Below are 26843 nucleotides of genomic sequence, written 5' to 3'. Positions count from 1 at the left end.
CGATTATTGTTATTTTTGTAATCGGTGTCCTCCCGCCGCGGCCCTGCTCTCGCCTCTCGCGTGTGCGACTAAAGCACATATTCTCGCCAATATCTATATATGTACCCCCTTATTCATAATAGTCTGCTAACTTAAAGCATTGCTAATTCTCACTCCGTCTTCTTCTATTGAGCTAAGTCAGAATGAGAAAAAACACTACTAAGCGGCTGTTTAAAGTTAGCGGACCATTATGAATAAGGGGGGTAGTCACAAACCTACCTTGGCTGACACCGACTCCAAATTGCAATGGGGATAATAATAATAATTGCAATACGGGAAGCACCAGCTGTCAAATAAAAAAAGAATTATCAAAATCGGTTCACTCACACCTAAATTTTGAGGTAACAAACATAAAAAAACACACCAACGAATTGAGAATCTCCTCGTTTTTTGAAGTCGGTTAATGACTTAAAAATAGAGTAGCCAGAGAGAGAGGCTAGAGTTTAGTCGCTAGACGATTCTTATCAGTTCTTCTCTCCATGTCAAAGCTCTTTCTCGAACTGATGTAACTTCATGACGTTTACCAAGGGTTGTTGCAATCTGATATTATCACTCCTTATGGTAAATAAATATATGTAATTCTATTCTAATCTATTTTTCTAAATATTTTGTCTTCTAGACTAGTACGGAAGCATTCTTTTATGGGGCCAGTGACAAAACGAGTACAAGAAGAACTTAATACTCAGGCATAAAGGCATTTATTTTCTCAAAATTGATTCCTTAAGAATTGTTTTTGATGTCATTTCTAATATCTGTACTAGGTACTACTATCCCTTCGGAAACAATTGGCTCTCTGAGAGAGGAAGCGGCGCAAGAAACTCTCCCAGCATTCTTTTTTTGCGCTCATTTCAATAAAAATATACAATATTGTACAGTCATTTCTTTCGCTATAAAATAATCATAATCTAGTCCCAGGCTGTCCGATCACATATATATTTAGCTGTGGAGTAATAGGACTTACGACAGAGCCATTTTTTTTTTAAAACAAATTTATTTATAGATAATGCCTGAACAGTGGCTGGGACTTTATTATAAAAGTGTATACATTTACCCTTAAAGCTATTATGTATCTTATGAAGCCTACTAGAATTAGTTAAAAGGAATCCCTTATTTCTAGTGTTATAATAATGAAAATCACTAAGCTATCACTAAGAGCAAAAAGGTTGATTATACGGTAGAGCTTTTGAAGAAAACTGTGCTTAAATAGTAGTTTAGTAATACTTAAATTTGGAAAAAAAATAATATTTTTATGATAAGCATCGCAACGATAATCTATATCCAAATTTTAAAAGGAATCTCTAAGTAGGTATTAAATAAATTAAATATCCAAAAACATTCGATTGCAATTTTTTTTAAGGTTACGTACGGTCGTACAGTATTCCTACAAACATAAGCTGTAATCTACTTTGTTCCTAGTACTAACTAAACTATTAAGGATAATCAAATCAATAACATATTATATCCTTGAGGATGTTTCCTTAAACATCTTATTGTTTACATTTTAAGCTACCTTTTTTATGGAATAGGAGGACAAACGAGCGTACGGGTAACCTGGTGTTAAGTGATCACCGCAGCCCTCATTCTCTTCAACACCAGAGGAATCACAAGAGCGTTGCCGGCCTTTAAGGAAGGTGTACGCGCTATTTTTGGTAGCCTACTACATAGTTACAGTTAAGATTGAAATTTGAGCTTGAAGGGACCTTCAAAGGGACCGAATGGGCAAGAGGCTTACGTGGTGGGAGTGGTGAGGCAACAGCCCATGAACATCCGCAACACATTTACCAGTATGAGGCTCCTTTGCACCGGATGTCAGGTAGATAATGGGTACCACAACGGTGCCATTTTCTGCCGTGAAGCAGTAATGTGTAAGTATTACTGTGTTTCGGTCTAAAGAGCGCCGTAGCTAGTGAAATTACTGGGCAAATGAGACTTGACATCATATGTCTCAAGGTGACGAACGCAGATGTAGAGCCGCTCAAATTATTTGGGTTTTTTTATAATCTTGAGCGGTACTGAGATGCGTTGAGGGCCTTTAAGTTGGGAGGAAGTATGGTGCTTAAAGGTCCTTCAGTGGTATCTGTTAGGAAAAACTGTAGCCTCGGTATTTGATGAAGGTAATTAAGATAAATTGCGGGTGGAATATCGCATTTTGACGTGATAAACGCATTTAAATGTGTTTTACGCAATATGTGTGTTGTATTTTTTATGAAATCGGAGGACAAACGAGCGTACGGGTCATCTGGTGTTACGTGATTACCGCCGCCCACATTCTCTTGCATCACCTTAAGGCTGCTTTACAGATAATCTCTGGAACAGGGTAAGAAAGGATTATCCACTCTGTGAGGGACCATGCGTTAAGATACCAAAAAATGTTTTTCAAAAGAACTATCACTTACAGCTGTGTGAGCTGGTGTAAATGAATTAAGAATTTATAAAGACGGCTCACTGTGAGTGTTCAAATGAGCTGCACTGTCGCCCAACCTGACACGAAGACTTATCAGCCTCAACAGTCATGATATGTGGATGGGCAAAAACCTTAACAAATACGAGGTCGCTCCAGGAAGTCTGCGAACACCCCAGGAATGTTCTGAACTTCTGGAAGGAGCTGGGCTGGATTAACTGGCCAATACTGCACGCAAAATGTAAACATACTAGTTATTTAATTGCAGTAACAGGAGCCCCTATACCATACCATACCAGAGGAATCAGAAGCGGCCTTTAAGGAAAACATAGACAGAGAAGAAGAAGATGGAGAAGTTGTAACATAGACTAACAATATTCTAGCGTATAGAAGAACAATGCGAAAGAGAGAAAATCATCTCTAACGGACATACAGCAGGATAAAAAAGGAAACCGATTAGTGCAACTAAATTATGATTAACAAGTCGTAAACACACACTTTGAAGTAGCTTCTTAGTATTTTGTATATTGAAAATCTTAACAAAATCAAAATAATAATAATAATATTGACACACTTTTACAAAAATGATCTTGCCCCAAACTAGGCAAAGCCTGTACTATGGGTACAAGACAACGATATATTTAATACAATATACTTACTTAAAAATACATAAAAACATATAAATCGTGACTAGGAAACAAATCCATATTCATCATATAAATGATTAACTGACAGGGATTCGAACCTGGGACCTCTAGCTTAGTTACAGTCGGGGTCACTATTGATTATTAACTAATTACTTATTAACTCTACAAATTTATCTCGCATTTTGTCTCTGATCCGAATTAGAAAAATATTATTGTTTTTGCTAGTCTGTATGTATCAGTATACAAGACACACTCTAGGAAAATTGTTCAACGATAGTGCAGTGTGTAGTGCAGCGTTGCCATGACAACGAGGTAACATCCCGGGCAGTGACCCCGCCGTCTCGCGACAGCCGCCCGCCCTGTCGGCCGCCCATCATTATATTTGTAAACAAATTGAATCAAACCTATTCGCAGCTTACTCGGGCTTCTCACGGCTTGTCTGCAGATGATAATTGTCCGCAAGCGCTAACGGGATTATCCGGGATAACTTACGGTAATATGGGCGGGACGGGTCAGACACGGTTGGTGCATCGATACGTTGAAACCTTGTAATTGTGTGCTTGTGAAATAGTGTTAAGATGGAGATCTGGTGAGTTCAATACTATTTAATCAGTTACTTAAAATATTTAATCATAAACCTTCAGTCCGGACTTATTTTAAATTGACATATTATTGACTGTTTCAATGCAAGGCTAAGGTTGTATAATTCCGAATTCTCTATCTATTGTGTCTCATATTTTCCCCATACACCTTTGTTATAGAATTCCAAGTTAACTGTGAAAACCTATTCAGTATAAACATGAAAATATTTAGATGATGATTCGGGTTGGACTTTGTATCCCGTGGCACGAATTAGGAGGTAAAAAATATTGTAGTTGATATAGCTTTTATAATGATACCACTCTTATTACAAGTTTTGAAGAAAATTACCTATGAAATTTCTAACCTAACCGGGAGGCTAAAAACTGTCAATTTTAAATGAAAAACTGTGAAATGAAACGTAAAAAATAGTCTGGTACAGACTTCATCAATAATTTTTTTTAGATTAAAAAGGTTAGAACCCAGAGTTATAAAGCCATTTAAAAAAAAACAATAATTATTTTTCGTTTATTGCCTCTAAAGTTTATTTTGTTTCTAACGTAGTTGCGTGAATGTTTCTGTGTTCTGTTTTGTGTTCAGCTTTTAGCAAGAGCTCATGTGCGTTTTATTTACGGGTTTTACCCACCTTGATGTTGGAATTAGTTTTGTTATTTTCTTGAAAACTCTGCATTACCTTGTAATAAGAGTAGTAGCACTATAATCGAGGACCAAAGCTCTGTCAACTACAGAACTATGAATATTATGAACTACACTCGCGAAACGTCAGTCACTCTGTCTTAGTGTGTCTTGATGAAAATAGAGGCAGACAGTTCACTGCATTTTTTTTATAAAAATAATAGATGAGACGAGCAGGGTGTTCAGCTGATGGTAATTGACCCACCCTACCCATTACAATGCAGTGCCGCTCAGGATTCTTGAAAACCCCAAAATTCTGAGCGGCACTACAACTGCTCGTCACCTTGAGACAAGATGCTAAGTCTCATTTTCCGAGTAATTTCACTAGCTACGGCGCCCTTCAGACCAAAACACAGTAATGTTTACACATTCCTCCTCCTGGTAAACTCTTGTCTCGATGTATTCACAGCGATCACAGGCTATCTAAACGTATAAATTATCTAAGATTAATCCCTTAAAAAGTCACTCAATAGGAGATAATATTTCAATTTTTGAGCATTTTTTCTTTAAGTGGGGTAGAGATTCCCAAGATTCTACACAAAATGTGCAACCAGCGATGGTATGTCAGTAGATAATGGCACCTATTTATATCGTGAGGGAGTCAGCACTCAGCCGAATGTCGCTCTGTCTCAACTAATAGTCTACTATTAGAGATAGAAAATGTTCATCTTATAATTAATTCTTACATCACCAGTAATATAACATATATGCATCACGTACTTTTTTATTTATGTTGTTAGACTAGCTGACCCGACAGATGCAGTTCTGTCAATGATGTAAGTAAGTATTCGGGATAATGCAGTCTAAAGCCATCGGAAATAAATGAAATGATGAGTTAGAAATTAACAAAAACATATTTCTGAATGATTTTATAAAATGTAGCAATAAAAAAATTATGAGGATTAATATCGTGTGTGTGTAAACAGCTTTTACATTACCGCTTTATAATTGCCAATTTTTTAAAGTACGTATTAAAATGGATGTTTTATATTATTCTTCAGAGACATATGCGATATCAGACTTTTCTGTTGATCTATATAAGATACATAATTCCACCTTACATTGTTATTCACCAAATCTCACAGACGGCTAAATTTTCTCCTACACCTCCAATAAATATCGTTAATGTGTACAAAAACGTAACAAATTATATACTTAAACCTTCCTCGAGAACCATTTGTGCTATCCATTGGAGAAATAAGCCTTAAAAGACGCGGCAGGGACTTTGTTTTATAATATTATGTAATGATGTTGACACCTGCTCTAGTTACTGTCATGCACCTCTATTTAGAACAGACTCTACATTCTTAAAAGCGAATCATCCCAGACAATTTCTAATTGAGATATAATTTTCACATAAGAGAGTTTATACAAACATAAAAATCAAATAAACTGCTGGAAGACCAACGACAGGTAGGAAGCGGAGGATCAGCTCTTGTTTAAGGCTCAAAATATATTATAAAAGGTTGCCCTCTTATAGCTAGTCCAGGAAAAAATTCTCCCAAAGGGCTCAGTGTAGATTCTATTGCGAACAGTATGAGAAACCGGTCGCATCTTAAGCGAATTTAGTTCTTATCTTATTTAAATTAAGGTCCTGTATACTCGTTGTACTCACGTTTCACTCCACTCCAGGTCTTCCCAATATTCTTCGCTTGGCTGAACGTAGGCCGGTAGCTATGTTATGGTTTCTAATGTGGGTTAATACAGTTCTGTATATGATCATTTGTGATGGCCACTATTAAATGTACCTCAATGTTAAAAATTTATAAATTTTCGGGATCTTAATATATTATCTTTCTCAGATGTACCTGTCTCAGATGTTTGAAGAGTTAGTTTATCAAAAGAGACGCAACGTATATGTCCAAATGGGTTTTTTTATATACATTCCACGCTTTCAAATATTCATCGGGGTTTCATCTGAATTAATACAGAATTAACACGTTCTCAGCTACCTGAGGCTTAGGAGTGAAAGGTGTTTTATAGTCTGCAGTACCCTGTTAGGGTTCTGATTAAGATAAGGCACAAATTTTCTCTACTAGTTTCCTTGGAAGCATGAGGCTAATCCAATTTCGTTTGCGCGTTACTGCGTTTGATCTACTGTTACATCAACGAAAATTTGAGATTTTCTCGGGCCAGTATATTGCTATAATTCGACAATGGCAGCGAAATTAGATGCAGTACGCTTCTTACTAAAGTAGCCCGTATTTGATAAGACATGAATTTACATCGAAATTAATATAGTCCTTCTCCTAAGAACATTATTAGCTTCGTAGAAGCAATGGGTCCGGGGGATGTTGGAGAAGGGTGAGAATACAATAGATCGGAGTAAGGTCACAGTTTCCGGGGACAATAATTCTTCTCGCAGCCTAACAAATAGAAAAGAACTATATATACATATTAGAACATAAGCAGACATGAAACGCCACGGTCTTTTTCAATAGCAAAGTATTGTAAGCCAACTTTGGCTACGATGTTTGCTTATTCATAAATTATTGCAAATTACGTTCAAATTCAAATTCAAATTCAACGGATGTATTCGTTACAAACAAAACTTATTTATAACAATAATTTATTTTATTCTATTTCTAAGTTAATAGAAGTTTGGATTTCTTATTTATAGCATTATTTTCTTATATATCAAAGAAAAGTACGGGTGGCGATTTGTGGTCTGTTTCAGCAGTTTAATTGCACAAAAAAAATTATATTGATAGTTTAATTGTAAAAATTCGCTAGATATTTATTTATTTATTAAATTCCGCCAACAAGGTATACACTAATATAAACACAGTATAATACAAAAACAATAACATTCACATGGTAAGTGATGCCTCAATTATAGGCGAAAATGACATGCTATTCAATTAAATTAAGCCACAAAATAAAATAAGAACTATAAATTATTATATATCTATGAATACAATATTAATATAAATTTACACAAAAAAGAAAAATAACGATTGAGGTCATCCCTCCCTTGAAAGAACCGTTTTAATATATTTTTTAAATTTATGTAAGTTATGATCAAATATGTCGACTTCATCGTGATGACTATTATATTTCCTGGTAATTCTATTCAAGGGAGAGAAATAGCCTTAATTAGATCCTGCATAATTACAGAGAAATGGATTATATTTCTTACACGCTCTCGGTTGAGTTTTTGGAACAACGAGGTTTACTTTCGAAGATATATCTTTAAATAGTCCCTTTAGTTTCTAATGGATGGCTTATTGGATTGTGATACCGGCTGCTAATTCTTTACATTCTATGAAGGAATAATCATACTTTCATTTCAATAAGAGAACAAACCTATAAAAACATTTGAACCCCGATCTATTACATACCTATAGATCCAAAATTCATTAATCACAGGCCAACACGTTTTACAGTGCACCATTTATGTTTATCACACGGAAAATTGATGATAATTAGCTACCTTTGATGATCATATTAAAGTGTTTATTTACAGAAATACATAATTGAACGTAGTTCCTGAAAAACGTTCCAAGCCACAAACATCACATTTTAATGAATAAGTGTTTAAAGTTTAATAAATATCTGCTGCCATTTCTTGTCAGTCCGTAAATATGAATCACGTGACCAGTTTTGTGTTCTTAACTCAATTTCGACATGATTGTGGTTTGGATTTGGTTTTTCTGGAATAACGTCCAATTGTTGTACGGCTATCAAAATAATAAACCTTAGTATAATAATATCTTCGTATGATTTTTTTGTATTTTTGTATATATATAGGTGAAATATTATTCGAAATAATATTTCAAGCGGACTTTACAATAATCATATTTGTGGTTACCCAAGGTCATGGCGATACTGAAATAGTTTTAAAAATCCAGTAAAATATTGGCTTTTTGCTAATGTTTGTAATTAACGTAACGTTAGATACAAAACAGGCGTGCTCTTGACCGATTTAAACTGGAAAATTAAAACACATGCATTCTTGTATCGTGAAGTGCTCCCGTAATATAAGGCAAGGTGCAAAACTACGTCGGTTAAAGATGACTTTATGTTTTTTATTAGTGAAAATAAGGGACGAGACGAGCAGGACGTTCTGCTGATGGTAAATGATACGCCCTGCCCATTACAATGCAGTGCCGCTCAGGAATCTTGAAAAACCCCAAAAACTCTGAGCAGCACTGCAACTGCTCTCGTCACCTTGAGACTTATAATGTTAGTCTCACTTGACCAGTAATTTCATTAGCTACGGCACCCTTCGGACCGATACACAGTAATTCTTATACATTTCTGCTTCACGGCAGAAATAGGCGCCGTTGTGGTACCCATAATCTAGCCGGCATCCTGAGCATAGGAGCATCCCACTGGTGAATGTCACATGTGTATGGATAAGGCAAGAGATTTTATGAAATAGGAGGACAAACGAGCGTTCAGGTTATCTGATGTATATACATCTATAAATTTTAATTTTTTATAAATTTAAAAAAAAATAGTATTATTTACTTTTCTGTCTGTCTGTCTATTCCGTCCATTTTCAGAAATAACGGCCCCGATTTAGGCGGGTATTTCATAAGTAGATAGTTCAAGATATAGGGCGTAACTTAGGCTTCCTTTTATGTCAGAGAATTGAAACTAGGGTCCAACATAAGATTGTGAATAACTGATTCATTGGTCGGAAGTCACGTATACGAAATTTATACGGGCATAGTCACGGGCAATTGTTCGTATGTTTTATATAGAAACGTAACCCAGAATGAAATTGTTGACAAGGGCCGTGTGTATAACAAGTCAAAGGAGTAGTACGTGGCCTAGTTAGTCAACTGGGTGATGGGGTGACCCCAATACTTTTAGGGCAAGTTGGCGACCAACAGTCTAATCTGATAACATTATACACAGCGTAGCCACAGACTAGAAATAACAGTCTATTTAGCTGTGATAACTGAACAGCAGGTCAAGTGCTTTAATAGGGGAAGGAGGGGTCAGAAATTATTTATCTATTTACAACGACAAATAGTTATAGTATTTTGCAGGTGAAATTATAACATGTATAATTAAATAATATTTGTTTAATTATGTGATTTTGTAACAGTGCCCACAAATTTGGATTTCTTAACACTTTATGAAGGTTCTTTCGCTTAGAAGGTACTCGAATTAAGCGCTTTTGAATCGTCACATCATCCTCATCATCAATCATATGTTCGGAAAAAGTTGAGCTCGCGAGAAGAACATACAAGAAACTCAACGGCCACTCTTTTCAATCAAATAGAGTCAATTGCAATGGGTGTAATATACATAATAAATTAGTTTGTAAAGTGCTGCATCCAATATATGAATCATGTTTAAATAATATAAATTATCTCATAAAAAGTAATAAAGAATAAATTCTAAAATATAAAATATCGTATATTGGATGCATCAACCCTTAGAGCTTGAATTCATTGTTTGTGTAAGGATGCTTCATGAACATGATCGTCGTGATTACTGTCATAATTAGTAATCGCATCCAACAAATATAATGATTTAACTATTACAGGTCGACCTGGCACCACAAGCAGCACCCGTTGACGAGTTGACGCATGGACCAGCCATCGTTCCCTTCGCACATATTGGAGGGACGTTTAATTAATGTTTATTATTATGGCTAAAAGAAATTTAACAAAAGTAATAACAGGGTTATTTGTATACCTACGTAATTGCTAATTGTTTCGACGAATATTGTTCATACTGCTTCCGGCTAATCTGTGGCAATACCGCATACTACATTCAGACATTTGCTGTCGCTCTTGTAATGTACTAGTGTGAGCGAGACACCACGTGTCTGGGTGCAAACAAAGCCTCCGATATTTGGCGAACAAAAAGGCAGTGAGTCAACGCTCGTTAAGGTTATCTTTCGTAGAAGTTTAGTTGTTTAGAGGATATTGTATTTTGTACTACAATGCCTGCAGGTAGTATCTGCATTCAATAATATTGTATTAATCCTATTATTTCTTATGTAATAACATGCACGTGGGGTTTTTGCAAAATCGGCCATTTTAAAATTATTAACAGAACGCATATTATTCTTAACTAATTTGTACAGGTTTGAAGGGTTACGAGCGTAGATTTATGTGATGGGTTCTTATCACATTATACATCACAGGCTATGTGATGCGTTAGCAAATTTCGGAAACCGAAGAAATTTCTTATCGGTTAGCGTTGCGGACATAGGTAACATTTTTTTCGGTGTAAATCGATCTTTCATCAATATTTTACGGTTTTTGGGTATCTAAGGGGTTTTATTGGAAAGGTTTAGTTTTTCCCTTTTACCTTTACCCCCAAGTCTTTTGACAGAGTTGAGTTTAAATCTCCCGCTATCGAGACAAATGTTCGGTCTACAATTTGGTAGGTACTGTAACAAGGCGTTCTTATCCGCATTTAAGAACTCATTGTTCTATGGTTGGCCATCAAGTGAAATGATAATATTTTATACTAAGTTCGAATATTGACGCGGATGAGAAAGTAATCGAATGAGACAGATTAGAAATGCAGTAAAGTAATAACGGTCTGCCTTCGGCCTAATATTTATAATAAATATGTTTAATAGAAAGTGAATGAATGTAAGCATAACAGAATATATAAGTTTGTTTTAATTTTGAAACGAAACCCGCGTGTGAGGGAGAACCCACGCTCTACAATACCTTTCTGTTGAGAATTATAAGACCCTCCCTTAACGTTTGCACACCCAACGCAATAACAGATAGAAACCGATTTTAACCGTTAATAACTGATTATAAACGAATTTAAAAACACAACAGTCATATCAAGTTTACTGTCACATAGCATCAGGTGAATCATCTGCTCGTTCCGTCACCGTTACGGGTCTTTGGCCGTGAGCGAAACTTATGGTCAAATGAAACTGTACAGTCACATATTGTATTAAAGATATTATATTTATATATATAATATTGCCCCGAGGTAATGCACTATAATCGCTGATTTGTACGTTGGCTGGGTTGAATGTACTAGCGTACTCAATCATACATCAATGCAATTTCTGCGCATTCAAGGATACCTTTTCCGGGGTCTGTATCCGCTAACAGCTTTGCCATAGAGGGATCTTTGACTGATTTTTACTAACTATATAACTGGCTTGCCGAAAAATGGAATCTGCACCTAGTCCGAAATGCATTAGGTTTTGATATTTTTTTTATTAAACATGTTTATGACGAGGAAAGAACCTCTGCATTGTTTTTAAAAGGTGTGACGTCATTACTGTTGACATCACAATTGCTATCTTGCTGAAGATCCCTCATTGGTTCTTCTAAAGAAAACTACACGAGTAGGTATTTTATTACTTTCGTTTATTTAACGGGCAGCGTTACGACGTCCGAGAGAGGTCTGTACCGTACGACAGCCCGAGCACGACTGACTTCAGTGTCAAAAAAAAAAAAAATTCAAATTCCATATTTCTATATTTGATATTAAAATATATATACAAAATTACTTAAATCTACTTATTAAAGCAATTTACAATTAAGCCTTATATATGTAGGTATCAGAAAACTTATTTCTACAACCCTATCTACGTATTGAGGGATAAAACTTTATTATGCTTAAAAACTAATAGATGAGGTTTGGGGGGGGGGAATCCAGGAAACTGTGAAAACCTGGCTATTTGCTATTTGACTTCAGTGTCGATCGTGCGGGCTGTATTTATAGGACCCGGCGCACGTGCTCGTGTTTTACATTCATGTTGTTTTTTACAATAATTTCACATCACAATGTAATTTATGAACTAATTTTAACTAAAATTAGTTAAACTAAATTATTCTCGTTCTTATAATAGGTGTGTTGTAGTATTTGCGCCGATATATATAATTTGGTTGTTGAGCATAAGTTAAGAATGTACCTACATTTAGTACCTTTGGTGGTGGGAACAGTGTGAGGCTCCTTTGCACAGGATGCCGGCTAGATTATGGGTACCACAACGGCGCCTATTTCCGCCGTAAAGCAGTAATATGTAAGCATTATTGTGTTTCGGCATGAAGGGCACCGTAGCTAGTGAAATAACTGGGCAAGTGAGACTTAACATCTTATGTCTCAAGGTGACAAGCGCGATTGTAGTGCCGCTCAGAATTTTTGGGTTTTTCGAGAATCCTGCGTAGCACTGTATTGTAATGCGCAGGACTTATCATACGTCCTGATCGTCTCATTCCTTATTGTTATAAAAAATGCTTGCAATAAAGGCTTTATTCATTCATTCGTTAATATTTTATAACTCGTGAATTGTAGGGCCCAAGGAGACATAAAGGTATAATTCTTTTATAAGCTTACATATCTTAACATTAAAACTCTCAAAAAAACACTGATCAAATGAATTTAAATGATACCTAAATACTTGTCAATTCAATTTTAAATCGGCTTAAAAAGTTATTACCCGCTTTAGTAGCGACCCTTACGCACAGTTGTATTACAATAATGAGTCCGGTTCGATGCACGGCGGAGTCAAGTGCCCGCGTCGCGAGACAGCTCAAGTACACATTAACATCCGTTGAGTTTCAGCCGCGAAACGAGGCGAGGACTACCGCCACAGAGCATAGACCAGGATATGCTGATAAAATATACCATAGGAAATAATGCGTTGAAAATAAATGAAATAAACTAGTCGCGTATCGATGTCTATTAAGTGTCTAATATTTTTAACGGCAAATATAAATTACTAGCTGACCCGACAGACGTTGTTCTGTATATAATAAATAAAATAATGTTTTTATCAAGAATTACTTAATATTTATTATAATAATTATTAAAATATGCACCCTGCTGTCGTAATAAAATTGTTTCACAGCAGAAATGTCAAACCGTGCGTCAATAAATTATCTCATAGAAATTATATACACACAAAGGAAAAACAAATTTGTTGTTTTTATTTAATTCCGAGCATTTTCCAATTTATTCACCTTTTAAACCTTCTCTGGACGTCGACAAATAATTCAAGACCTAAATTTTCCAAATCGGTCCAGCCGTTCTCGAGTTTTAGCGAGACTAACGAACAGCAATTCATTTTTATATACTAATATTATTTAAAAAGCTCGGTGTTCTGAAGGGATCGAAAATCACGTCATAAGATTCCGGTTTAAATATAAATGCATACATAACAAGCTAAAAAAGTAATACAGCTTATTTAACGTAACGTATTAAAATCGGTGCTTCATAAGTGTGCAATGTTTCACTTGAAAGTAAGTGAAATTTACATTCAAATGTTTCGTTACACAGATTACATAACAAGCTTATAAGTGGGTTAATAAAAGACTGAAACTAACTGACTGAAATACACTATTCTGCTGCAAGCATATTTCTATTTCATTATCATCATCATCAGCCGGAAGACGTCCACTGCTGGAGAAAGGCCTCCCCCAAAGATTTCCACGACGATTGGTCCTGCGCTGCCCTCATCCAACGTATTCCGGCAATCTTGACCAGATCGTTGGTCAATCTTGTGGGGGGCCTACCAACACTGCGTCTTCCGGTACGTGGTCGCCATTCGAGGACTTTACTGCTCCAACGGCCACCTGTCTGTCGAACTATGTGCCCTGCCCACTGCTACTTCAGTTTTGCAATCATTTGGCTATTTCGGTAACTTTGGTTTTCGTACTAATCTAATTAAGTTTATTATATCTGTATACAATAAGTGCTTTTGTACATTGACTAACTCTTGGGCTATGGTAATCATGTTCGAGTTTGAAGAGCTTAATATACACAGGTCTCAGTATATTGTACGCATGCGGCAGCGTCGTTCTACGGCCACAGCCCAACGCGTAGTACTTGCGGCTTATAGGTCAAAAAAACTTATGAATGTCATAGATCATATTACATTTTACCATTTACCACTTCTTTAGAAAAGTTGAAGAGTACCAAGAAAATCTAAAAAGAAAAGAAAACGTTTCACATTCATTAGGGTAATTACCTTGACCTACAAGAATAAAGTGATTTTGATTTGATTGAATTTGAAACTTATTGCCAATCTTTTAGATCGATATTTACAGCTTCGTCAAGTTTTGTAGCCAAAATACTCATATGTGTCAATTAACCTTAGTGAATAAATATGAAATGCAAATAAATCAGAAAAAAAGACTGAAAAGTTATTAAGTACAGTAGATGCATTAATTAAACACTAATTTTGTAGGTAAAAGATTTTGATTTCAATTTTTTACTTTTTTGTGTGTAACAGATTGAAATAAAATTAAGTAATATAAAGGATTAAAATGAGTATAATTGGATCCAAATACCTTATTTAAAAATATAGTTAAAATTACATTTATTTTCTTTTTATTTATCTCTATCTAATCAAACCTTCTATTTATTTATTTTTCTTTTTAAACGGAATTAAAACGTAAATCCGTTTAAAAAGAATTTTATTCAAATGTTTGAGAAGTTTAAAATAATGCAATGCTGTTATTTTATTATTAGAAAAAAAAAGGGAATGTGATTTTATATTAAACTTTAGAAATTCTTTTGAAATTCATCCATTCATAAAATTCGTATTGTAGACTGCCTCGTCGTATAAAGCAAACGACTGATGTAAAACTGTAATAGTTGTATGGGAGGGATATCAGATCGCATTTTCTGTTAGTCGCATGTACCTTGTGGATTTTTTTTTTCATAAGATCCACTGCACATTACATCTCATATAAGCTAGCTTATATAATACAATACATTAGTTAACAGAGATTTTATTTTATAAACCAAATTCTTAAATTAAAACCAGATACATAGAGGGGAGAGAAAATTATGCATATTGTGCTTACACTGTACTGTGAAGAGGAGGACAGACGAGCGTACCTGTCACCTGGTGTTAGTGATCACCGCCACCCATATTATCTTGCAACACCAGAGGAATCACAGGAGCGTTACCAGCCTCTTAGAAAGGTACTCATACTTTTTTTTGAAGGTACTTACGCCGTAACGTCCCGGAAACACCGCACAAGGAAGCTCATACCACAACTTGGTTGTATTTTGAAGGAAAATGAAATTGATTCAGAGATAGTTTACTGCCGCAACAATAGTTGTAAAGTTTCTGGGAGTTTCATATCAGTTCTTCTCTCCATGTCAAGTCTTCTCCCCCTTTACGAACTGATGTGGCTTCATGATGTTTACCAAGTGTTGTTGCAATATGTTAAATAATAAAAGTAGTTAAAAAAAAACACGTTTTTTATCGAAAACCGAACTAAAAAATAGAAAATTTATTTTGAAATTTAAAATTAACATCAATTCCATCCTTATGGACGATAGATATAATTCTAGAAATAACAATAATCTTATTTTGCAAATTGAAAATTGGAATAATTTTATCAAATTAATGCATTGTCATCGGTCCTCGATAAATCTACGAAGTTTGAACGAAATCTGGCCGTTTAAAGTGGGTCAAAATGCCGACCAAATGAGTCGATTACAAACAAACATACATACAGGTGAAGCTAATAAAATGCGTGTAAAAATGTTTCTATTCTTAACGGTTTTTATTATATTGAAATTTATTATATACAAATAAATCTATATATATAAAAATGAATTGCTGTTCGTTAGTCTCGCTAAAACTCGAGAACGGCTGGACCAATTTGGCTAATATTGGTCTTGAATTATTTGTGGAAGTCCAGGGAAGGTTTAAAAGGTGAATAAATATGAAAGTGTGCGGAATTAAATAAAAACAACAATTTTGTTTTCCTTTCATGTGTCCCATGTCGTCCGCTATTTGTTTTGTATGGACATATTTTCTATGAGAGAATTTATTGACGCACGGTTGACAGTTCTGCTGTAAAACAATTTCATTACAACAACAGGGAGCATATTTTATGAAATAATTCTTGATGTTATGATATATTACTGACAAATTCATAAAAAAACCTTATTTTATTTATTATATACAGAACAAGGTCTGTCGGGTCAACTAGTATATTATACAAATGAAACGCGACTCAATGTGTGTCAGTATCGGAGAGGACTAACATCTTTAACCTATAAACAGTGTTATCAGTACGTTGACACTGATGTGACACTGGGCTGCGAGCTCTGACCCCACCGCGTGTGTATTGTCTGTTGGAACAAGCAGCTGGGTCCATCTGATGACGAGCGTCATCAAACAGCCTTAACAGTGATTTATTAATATTATTATTTGCGACGTAACTCATCGAAAGAGCGACATATTATAACGTATCAGAGAATACGTCTCACCCTGATTTTTTGTGACACTTGTAGTGGCTAGCTGTAGTTGCATGGTGATTGAGAAGTATGCACGATTCCAAATAAATCCGACGTTTTGAAGGTGGTAGAAAATTACGCTCAAAGATTTACAGATACGTATTAAAAAGCGCTCAAGTGTCGTCAAAATGTGGCCCTATTTTGACTTTGACGTTAAGCAAGATTCCATACTGTAGAGTTGCTGATGAGTGATGGCATTTGGAGTATTGCTGACAATCCTGGTCTAGTCTAACTAACTCTGGTTCTGTTAGACCACCAGTTCGCAACAATTAAAGAATTGTGACCGCTAGATTGGAAGGAGTGAAAACTTCAGCCAAAGTGTATCAAGATACAGTCTTGGATCGTGTTGTCAAACCTCTCAACAATACATTTTTTTTAAATATACGGTGGACCTTCCACCTGAAGCCTGGCTTTAAACCAACGTTCCGGACTTTATAAGAGTTGAAGACTGGCCCTCATCTAGCCCAGATCTCAACCCTTTAGACTTCAAATTATGGTCAGTTTTAGTGGACATGGCCTGCTCTAAACGACACGGCGACAGTCCCTTAAAAAATCTTTGGAGCAAGTAGTGGCGAAATTCCCCTTGAAAAAGTGCGTCAATCCTTAGTTTCGTGGCCAAACTGATTAAAGGCCTGTATAAAAGCTAAAGTTGGCCATTTCGAATAAAATATTTTATGTATTATTATATTTTTTATGTATATTTATATTTTAGGTATAAATTTTAATAAAATTACATTACTTCGTTTAAAAAAAATGCATTTTCATTTGTAACAGAACTTATGGCTGGACTAGTAAGTATATTAGAAATTACATCAAAAAAAAATTAAAGAATCAATTTTGAGAAAATAAATGCCTTTTATGCCTTTATGCCTTTATTATCAGCGCTTCAATGAGGAAAAATATAAAACAGGATAATTTAATTTTAACAGCAAACAAACAGTTAATTATGGTATTTTTCTTATCGGTCCGGATTCGTGACTCAAATTATTAGTATTCATAAAGTAAATGATTAAAACAGTTTAGATGTAAGAAAAATATTAAAATACTAGTGACGACCGCTCACTCGCGTGTCTCCTTCCCGAGTATGCATGCCTGATTTAGCATACGTTGTGGTGGTTAAAATGCTTCAATTAGAAAACTGCTTATTCTTTGTTTACAAACAAAAGCACGTGACTTACAATGTAAACAACTTGTTTTGCAAACAAAATATTTGTTCAAAACAGCCGTTGTTGGTACTTTCTAGTGAACAAACCTAATGTTCAATGTAACTCTATGCGAAATGTTTGAACCTGACCCCAACTAGAAACCGAAACTCAACGATTTTAAACTTTTTCCATTAAGATCTTTCCAATGATAATAATATATTCTATGGAGGTCTGTACCTAGTAAGGTGCTGAGGAAAAAAATTTCCAACACTTTTGTCCTTTATGTACCTTATACGTAATAACAAATTTAAATATTTTAAAATCTGACTTTTAATAAAACTATTTAGCTATGGTGCAAAAAAATTCGTAAGAAATTAACATTTATTTAATTATTAGTGTAAAATGAATATTTTTACCACCCAGGAGAATTAGACTATGGAAATACAACAAATACTTGGATTATTTGTATTTAATAAGTCTCATCTGCATATGTATAACAAACCCGTGTCGCACAATACTCGGACATTAGTAATAATATTACGTTATGAATAATATATTTATAGTGTCTTCAAAATCAGATATACCGATGTCAAGGGATAAGTGTTATTATTATCAAATCGTTGTATGGTCCCACGATTCAGTTTCCGACTAGTTTGATGACCCATTGACAATCTAACTTTAATCTTATATATAAAATTCTCGTGTCACAATGTTGGTTACCTTGCTCCTCCGAAACGGCTTCACTAATTTTTACCAAATTTTATATGCATATTCAATAGGTCTGAGAATCGGCTACTATCTATTTTCATCCTCCTAAATGTTAAGGGTAAGCATTTTAACCACCCTTAAATTTTTATTTTTTATTTTTTTGACAATTTTTTTATTTTAATTTAAATTTTCGCCCTTCTACGATCTACAACTATTTTTGTATCACTATTTTTATATTATTCTCCTACATCCACCAAACCGATATAGGGTTGCAAGACGGCAATCGAATACAATAATTTTAGTACGATATATTTGGTAGGTCTGAGAATCGGTGGCAACAAAATTTTAATAATTGATTTTTTCTAATATGTTATATGGCAATAGACGTTTACTGGGTCAGCTAGTTATAGTCTATTAATAGCTTGCAAAATGATTAAAACTGTAATCGAGTGATATTGTTAAAAGATCGATTTGAGCATAATTTTATTCATTAAGAGAATATACATATTATATTTAGATACTTGTATTATATACCATATAATTAGCGAGGTGATTAGATTTAATCGCGTGCTTTATCTAAATTGCAATTGTGATATTATGGTCGCGTCGCGTCTTCAGAAGTCAGCTGTTTGTTATCAGTGCCCTGTGGGTTGCCACCCGTGCTACCCGTGCGTCCCGTGCACAAAACAATAACCGAATCGAAATATATTCCGAGTACGCAGTGACACTAGAACCTGTAAATAATCCAGTGTTTATTATTGGTGAACCTACACCGTTGGATTTTTTGGTGTTTTTTATGAGTTTAGAAACCTATCTGTAAGTAAACGAGCTTTAATTTATCATTGTATAATCATAGCTTGAAATTTAGATTTAAAAAAAACGACTATACTTATAATTTACTAGTGGGAGGCTCCTTTGCACAGGATGTCGCCAAGATTATGGGTACCACAACACTGCCTTTTTCTGCCATGAAGCAGTAATATGTCAACATTATTAGTTTCGCTCTGAAGGGCGCCGACATCTTATGTCTCAAAGAGTCAAGCGCAATTGTAGTGCCTCTCAGAAGTTTTGAATTTGCAATAATCCTGAGCGTCACTGTATTGTAATGGGCAGGGTGTACCATCAGCTGAACGTCCTGTTCGTCTCATCCTTTATTATCATAAGAAAACGAGATGTAAAGCATTTTTGTTTTGCCAGTTGAAGGATCAAAGATGTTACCACAGCGACGCCTTGTTATTGTGTTTCAGTAAAAGAAGGGCGCCGTAGTTGGTGAAACTACCGGGCTAATAAGACTTAACATCCCTTGTCTCAAAGTGACGAACGCTGTGATGCCGCTCAGAATAATTGGTTCAATCTGAAAATTAACACAGATTCTTAAAGTATGGTAGCCTTTCACTAATAGCGATAATATCGTGAATATACCTATCTGAAATTTTATCCTACATTCTCCCACTCTTTTTGGGCATGTTATCCTTGAGATATTCCCTAAAAATTAAAATAGTAATCATTAAATTGTCATCATTGTTTGCGTAGAAATCGAATTTCATACATTTAAGATAAGACATAATTACTTTCTTAGATTTAGGATTGGTCTCCGCTGCGGGCCATACCTCCTAAGAACAATAGCTTTTTTATTACGGCAACTATTAGATGCTTGTGTGCGTGGCATCTTGACACTCAAAGGCATCTTTCAAATTTTGTTACATACGCTTCGTGTTATTTTACATTGAAATAAATAAAATAGAAAATACTTACTGATGATATGTGATCCCAGTGTCTTTCGTATTTCTTGTAGTATTATAAATACAAAGTATTTCTACGCAACCCGGCATTTTAGTTTCAATTATTAGCAAAGTTTAACAGAAAGTGTTGTTCGAGACTGGTTCGATTATGCCCACTTAGCCGTAGTAGTTGCCGCATTTTGCGGTATCTAGTTGGAGCGCAGCGGAGACCAATACTTAATCTAAGCTTACCTTATTAAATGAATGCCTCCTCGTCTTGTTAGGTCAGTAGAAATATGAATTCAACCATAGAGTATAGTTATATTCTAAGTCTATTGTTCTAATAAGCGTATAGACAACCAGACAGCGCGATATAACATGACCAATTTTAATTTATCAACGTGTGCGTTAACCAGTGATTACAGCTAGTGTTGACACGGGCCATTTGGTGCTCTATGGATTTAATCTTAGATCACTTATAGTCTTGATAGACTGTGACAGCTGTGAAAACTTCAAAAATTGAGGTGAACTGTTAACCTCTATTCTGAGCCATGCACGCACACTAGCACAAAGTGACATGCAAATAGCGAGTGTAAGACTTAGCATGTCGCGCACACTAACGTAATAAATCTGGCCTGTTTTCATCGGTTGTCCAGCAGCAAGCAACAGTTACAATAGATCCTGATTCTTTCTCGCTGTATCTTATCTATACGCTAGTATAATAATGTAAATCTATTCGAAATGTGAATTGTGTATTTTCCCAACATAATTATGTGTTTCTTTGTTTCATGCCTCATTTCAATACAGTTTAATGATATCCTATCAGCAGCCGAAGTTATCAGAGATTTAAAAAATAAATGCAATAATAAGAACGATAGTAGTTTGTTCAACTCTTTGTATACATAATGTAAATTAATAAATTATAGTATCCGCTTAGATTTTTTTTAATGAAAATAAGGGACGAGACGATCAGGACGTTCAGCTGATGGTAATTGATACGCCCTGCCAATCTATACGCTAGTATAATAATGTAAATCTATTGATTCAACCATATGTAAGGTTGTCGTGTAAAAACTTAATCACTACATATTATAAAACATAGTCCTCCGCCGCGTTTGTCTGTCTGTCTGTTCGCGATAAACTGAATAATTACTACACCGATTTTTATATTGTTTTCACCAATGGATGTTTTTCTCGGGGATGGTTTTAGTATATAATTTGTTAAGTTTTGTATATATACACAAATAAAATTTGAAAAACAAAATTTTATAAACGATGCGGGATTCGAACCCACGACCTCCGGTGTTCCGTGCCGGTGCTCTAACCAACTGAGCTAACCGTTCATTAGAGTTCATTAAAATTTTGTTTTTCAAATTTTATTTGTGCATTAATCCTAGAAGTGAGGATTATCACTTTAAAAAAACATAACATATTGTTTAGTATACATTTTTGTATTATTAATTAAATTTGTTAGAGATGTTGGAAAAAATAAGCCTTCAGGGAGCTTTGAACGAAAAGTCTTTGAGATATAACAAAATAATGTATAGTTGAATTGTGTATCTTATAAAGGTCAACAGAAAAGACCGCGATGGCATGTCTATTTTGTTATAGAGTCAAGTCAAAGTCAAAGTTTTTATTTGCATAAACATGTTACATAAATATTAAAAAGTACATGTTTGCCACATTTATGACGTGCAAATTTTATAAAATACATTTCTAAATAATTAGTAACAATAATATCAATTTAACAAAAGATTAGTAGCAGTATTATATAGTATATAGTCAAGTTTTTAGTTGAAAATATTCGTCTAATGAATATAAGCAGTTTTTACTAAGGTATTTCAATTTAGATGACAAATTCGTATTTGACGATACCTCTCTTATTATTTTTGGGGTGTGATAACATACTATATACATTTTAATATTTTGCCAATTTTAAAGCGGTAATGTAAAAGCCGTTTGTACAAATAAGATATTAATCCTAATCTTATTGTATGGGCAGAACAGCGTCGGTAGGGTCACCAAGTTATAAGTATCAGTGGTGCGTTAAAATTTTTAAAGTTATGTACAACTTATTTACATTCACTTTAAATCTGACGCGGCGGAGGACTTTGTTTTATAAAATGTAGGGATAATAAACGATTAGAAGTACAAAACCACAGTAATTAATAATCAACCTTCATTCAGGACATTTGTGTGATAAGCCAATTCAGTGGTACGTTAATATTATATGTATGTATATACCCATTACTAATACTTAAGGATATTGTGTATTCGCGTATTGTGTATTTTCCCAACATAATTATGTTTTTCTTTGTCATTTCAATAGAGTTTAATGATATCTTATCAGCAGCCGAAGTTATCAGAGGTTTAAAAAATAAATGCAATAATAAGAATGATAGTAGTTTGTTCAACTCTTTGTATACATAAAGTAAATTAATATATTATAGTATCCGCTTAGATTTTTTTTATGAAAATAAGGGACGAGACGATCAGTACGTTCAGCTGATGGTAATTGATACGCCCTGCCCATTACAATTCAGTGCCGCTTAGGATTCTTGAAAAACCCAAAAATTTTGAGCGGCGCTAGAATTGCGCTCGTCATCTTGAGACATAAGATGTTAACTCTGATTTTTTTCATGCCCAGTAATTTCACTAGCTACGGCGCCCTTCAGACCGAAACACAGTAATGTTTACACATTAATGCTTCACGGCAGAAATTGTTTGACGTTGCAGTGTGTGACGGCCGTTGTGCAACTTACCTACAATCAAGCTGGCATCCTGTGCAAAGCAGCCTCCCACTCGCTTATATAATTTAATTATTTATAAAAATTATTTGACCATACAATGTTTTAATGCTGCCTATTAATCAATATGTGTTCTTCCCTTACTGTCAATTTTATAACGACTAGACCGTTGTTGATGGATTATTCAGGTAATTTTTATTTTCACAAGTCACAACCATCGGCAACAATGTCTCTGATCACGATCACAACTCTGTATTAATAGTTCGTCGTGGTTCGTGACACACACACACATACCATTGTAAGTCGTTACATATATCGTTAATTATCAATTAGGTCAGTATCGAATACTGCTGTTATTGTTAATTAGGTAGTTAGTTATTTTTATGTAAGAGACGCGATTGGATTTGGCACCGAGGAAGTAGAATATCTTCCACACTACGTTTTTGCGAGATGCGTGTAGAGATGTCGAACAAATTTTGGACCAATCCTTTTTGTTTATAACTTCGCAAACATCAAATCTGTAAGAAACACGTTATCTTCTGTGCCTTTTAAAATATTTTTATTAATATGTCACTAACCTACTTAATTTTAACACAAACACCTACCTAGTCCTACCTACACGATAGAAATCAATAACATTTAAAAATAAGTTTGTCATAAGACCTACCTATTTAAAAATAAAGTTGTATTTTAAACCACCAAAGATGACAATATTTTGAAAGCTGAAGTTTAATATTATTATTTAAAATCTTTGTAATTGTTACTTCACTCGTATGCAACCCGCGTTGCTTGAGACATAATTACCTTTGATAGTGCTTAGCAGACAAGTCAAGTTTAATTCGATGAAATGATGCCATTCCAAAACTGTAGGTCAACCTATTTACCTTATTGAACGAAAAACGAAGTTTCGATCGAGGTTTCGGGTGTTTCCTACAACGGTTCCATTCGTATTGAAGAATTGTCCCGAACGTTATTGTTTGACATTTCGAGTTTCTAAGCCTGAGAACTATTTTTAGAAAACTTTTTACAGAATTCAAACAAAAAATCGTAAGTACTGAGTTGACATGTTTACATTGCGTGTGTAATACAGATAATTTTGGTGGTTATTAGTATTACTTACCCATCGTTGGCATGAAATAGAACTCTTCAAATTAGTTGGATAATAATAATGTTCATTTCCAATCGTTCACCATTCGTTCACGAATATTGTCTCTGGTCCGAAACTTTGTCGATGTGTCCGAAAACAAAATAGAGTAGGGTCACTACCGATAATTCGTTTAAATTTCGTTCGTTTACTATGTTTCGTTTCAGAGAAAGAGAGTAGACCCTTTGATGGTTAACATTTTCAATTTAATTTGTAAGTAGTTGTGAGCTGCACACATACTTACCTACATATAGTTGTTAAGACCCGGAGGGCATAAAAACTCATCCGGCTGGACTGTTGGCTCTGTCTACAGCACACACACTACTACAAAGGTCGACTCTAAGCGATGAACCTCATTCCAGTCATTCCACCGAACAATAGTCTGAGCCAGTGAAATATTCGGCGTTCATGAAAAACACGAAATCATTTATAAAATGCAGGGTTGATTTTTTCTGATAGCTCAACTCTTTTAGTTATTTTTACATGTACAATTTAAGGCTAACTTCACTAATTATTGTTAACAAAAGTACAACCACATATATAGGAATCGATATACCTATTCTTTATGTAATTAGAGGATATGATGTTCATCAGGTCACTAGCTAGTCAATAACGACCATGCCCTTTTTTATGAAAACAAGGGTATGAGATCAGCAATTGATACGCCCCGCGCATTACAATGCAGTGCCAATCAGGATTCTTGAAAAACCCAATAATTCTGAGCGGCACTACAATTGCGCTCGTCAGTTTAAGACATAAGATGTTAAGTCTCATTTGGCCAGTAATTTCACTAGCTACGGCGCCCTTCAGACCGTAACACGATAACGTTTATACATTATTGTTTCACGGCAGAAAAAGGCGCCGTTGTTATACCCATAATCTAGCTGGCATCCTGAGCAAAGGAGCCTCCCACTGCCTCCCATTCATTCCTGGTATTCCAGAGGAGACAAAGGAGTTTTACCGGCGTGGGTTAACGGAATTGAGAGAAAGACGTTTAAAAGTTTTTAACTTAACTAGGATGAATTTGCCGCTACTATTATTAAGAAACTTTGTATTCCGCTCAGTGGGGTATAAAACCTTGTAACATTTACAACAAAATTATGTTGACTGTTAGACCGACCGACCGGTTGAGGTCTGTATTGTTAGCTCTGTTTGTTTTATTTATTTGCAACATAATATAGCACTTGAGTATTTGTATTATAACTGTTTAAGTATCGCCCAACACCTGGCAACAGGGGTTTTGAAACAATTGATCGGTAGGGCTGTGCAGAGTGTATTAACCGCATACATAGCCAATAGTGTACTGCTAGCTCTTGAGTATGTACCTACATTATGATTGATATACTTAATACAATATTGAACAAAGGCTCATAAATATTCTAAGAATATTATCATCAATAATCTTTCAACAGCACACCACACATCATATCTTTCTCACCATCAAGCGCCACACATCTAAACGAGTTTCATTAATTTTAAAAATTGTTTTCTTTTAGTTATTTTTGTTGTTTTTAAAAGTATTCTTAATATTTAAATAATTGCATTCAAAGTTTTAGTTTGATTTCGATTGAAACGAAAGCTTTCTAGGGTGAAAGTGTTTTAAATTAAAAAAAGCACTGCTCTTCTGTGGATCTTTTAATGTTAAATATAGAATAGATAGTCACAAAATATCGATACTACATCGTGACATCTTTGCATACACATGTATAATACTAGCTGAGCCAGCAAACGTTGTATTGCCGATATTAAAATCGCGATACAAAAGTAACTGTTGATCGTAGATGAGTGAAGATTTGAAGTTGTATGTATTTTTTAATGCTGACTTATACTCGAACAAATTTTAAAAAAAAATGTCAAAAATTAAAATAAAATCACGTGGACCACCCTAAACATTTAGGGGGATGAAAAATAGATGTTGTCCGATTCTCGACTCAGACCTACCTAATATGGACTCAAAATTTCATGAGAATCGGTCAAGTCGTTTCGAAGGAGTTTAACTACAAACACCGCGACATGAGAATTTTATTTATTAGATAACCAAAATTCTCGTCTACAAGTACGAGTAATTGATATTGAAAATCAAACCTAAAACGTATTTGAGTAGTATGAATCAATCACAGACGGCTATAATAATGTTTTCATGAACATAAGTCGAAGTGAGATGCTGGTAGCTAGTACCAGGAGCACATAACTCATGCCAGACTGTTCGCTATTTTGATGAACGACCTTCATATTTATAGCCGTGCTCGACAGGCGATGTATTGAAGTGTAGATACCCACCAGTTCTATCGCATTTTACGAGTTTACAAATCTACATGTCTGAAATCAACTTCCAAGTTACTTTCCAATAAATAGGTAATTAGCTTATGTCGACAAATTGATAGTGTTATTACGTACGTGCGTAGAACCACGCAGTGCTTACCTTTGAAATGGATTGATGATTTTTGATGTGTGCAAAAGTACATAAGAAAAAATAGAGCTCAAAAGGGCGTCACAGACGGATAAGATTCTAGAGCATTCCATATTAAGATATCTGTTTATAAATGTATGAATGTATGTATGATACAATAATTTAGTCAACTTATGGTAATTGATACGCCCTGCAAATTACAATGCAGTGCCGCTCAGGATTCTTGAGATACCCAAAAATTCTGAGCAGCTATATAATTGCGCTTGTTACCGGCGCCCTTCAGACCGAAACACAATAATGTTCACACATTACTGCTTCACTGCAGAAATAGGCACCGTTGTGGTACCCATAATCTGGGCGGCATCCTGTACAAAGGAGCCTCCCACAGTTGAACTCAAC

At 34.9% G+C, this 26843-nt stretch overlaps 1 protein-coding gene across 2 annotated transcripts in view; it reads left to right on the top strand.

Moving 5' to 3' along the window:
* Window positions 1–3442: 3442 nt before the first annotated feature.
* Window positions 3443–26843, top strand: part of LOC126964734 (rhomboid-related protein 2-like) — a 35831-nt gene continuing 12430 nt past the window's right edge. The window contains exon 1 of one of the 2 annotated variants that reach the window (XM_050808015.1): window positions 3443–3676. The gene's annotated coding sequence lies outside the window, so the exon portion shown is untranslated. Of the gene's footprint in view, window positions 3677–19055; window positions 19239–26843 lie in introns of those variants that run through there. The other variant, XM_050808011.1, reaches the window with a different exon arrangement.

Source organism: Leptidea sinapis, chromosome 1 (assembly GCF_905404315.1).
Source record: "Leptidea sinapis chromosome 1, ilLepSina1.1, whole genome shotgun sequence".
NCBI classification, from domain to species: Eukaryota; Metazoa; Arthropoda; class Insecta; order Lepidoptera; family Pieridae; genus Leptidea; species Leptidea sinapis.
Note: the sequence above shows the minus strand (reverse complement) of the source record. Positions and strands in the feature narration are given on the sequence as shown.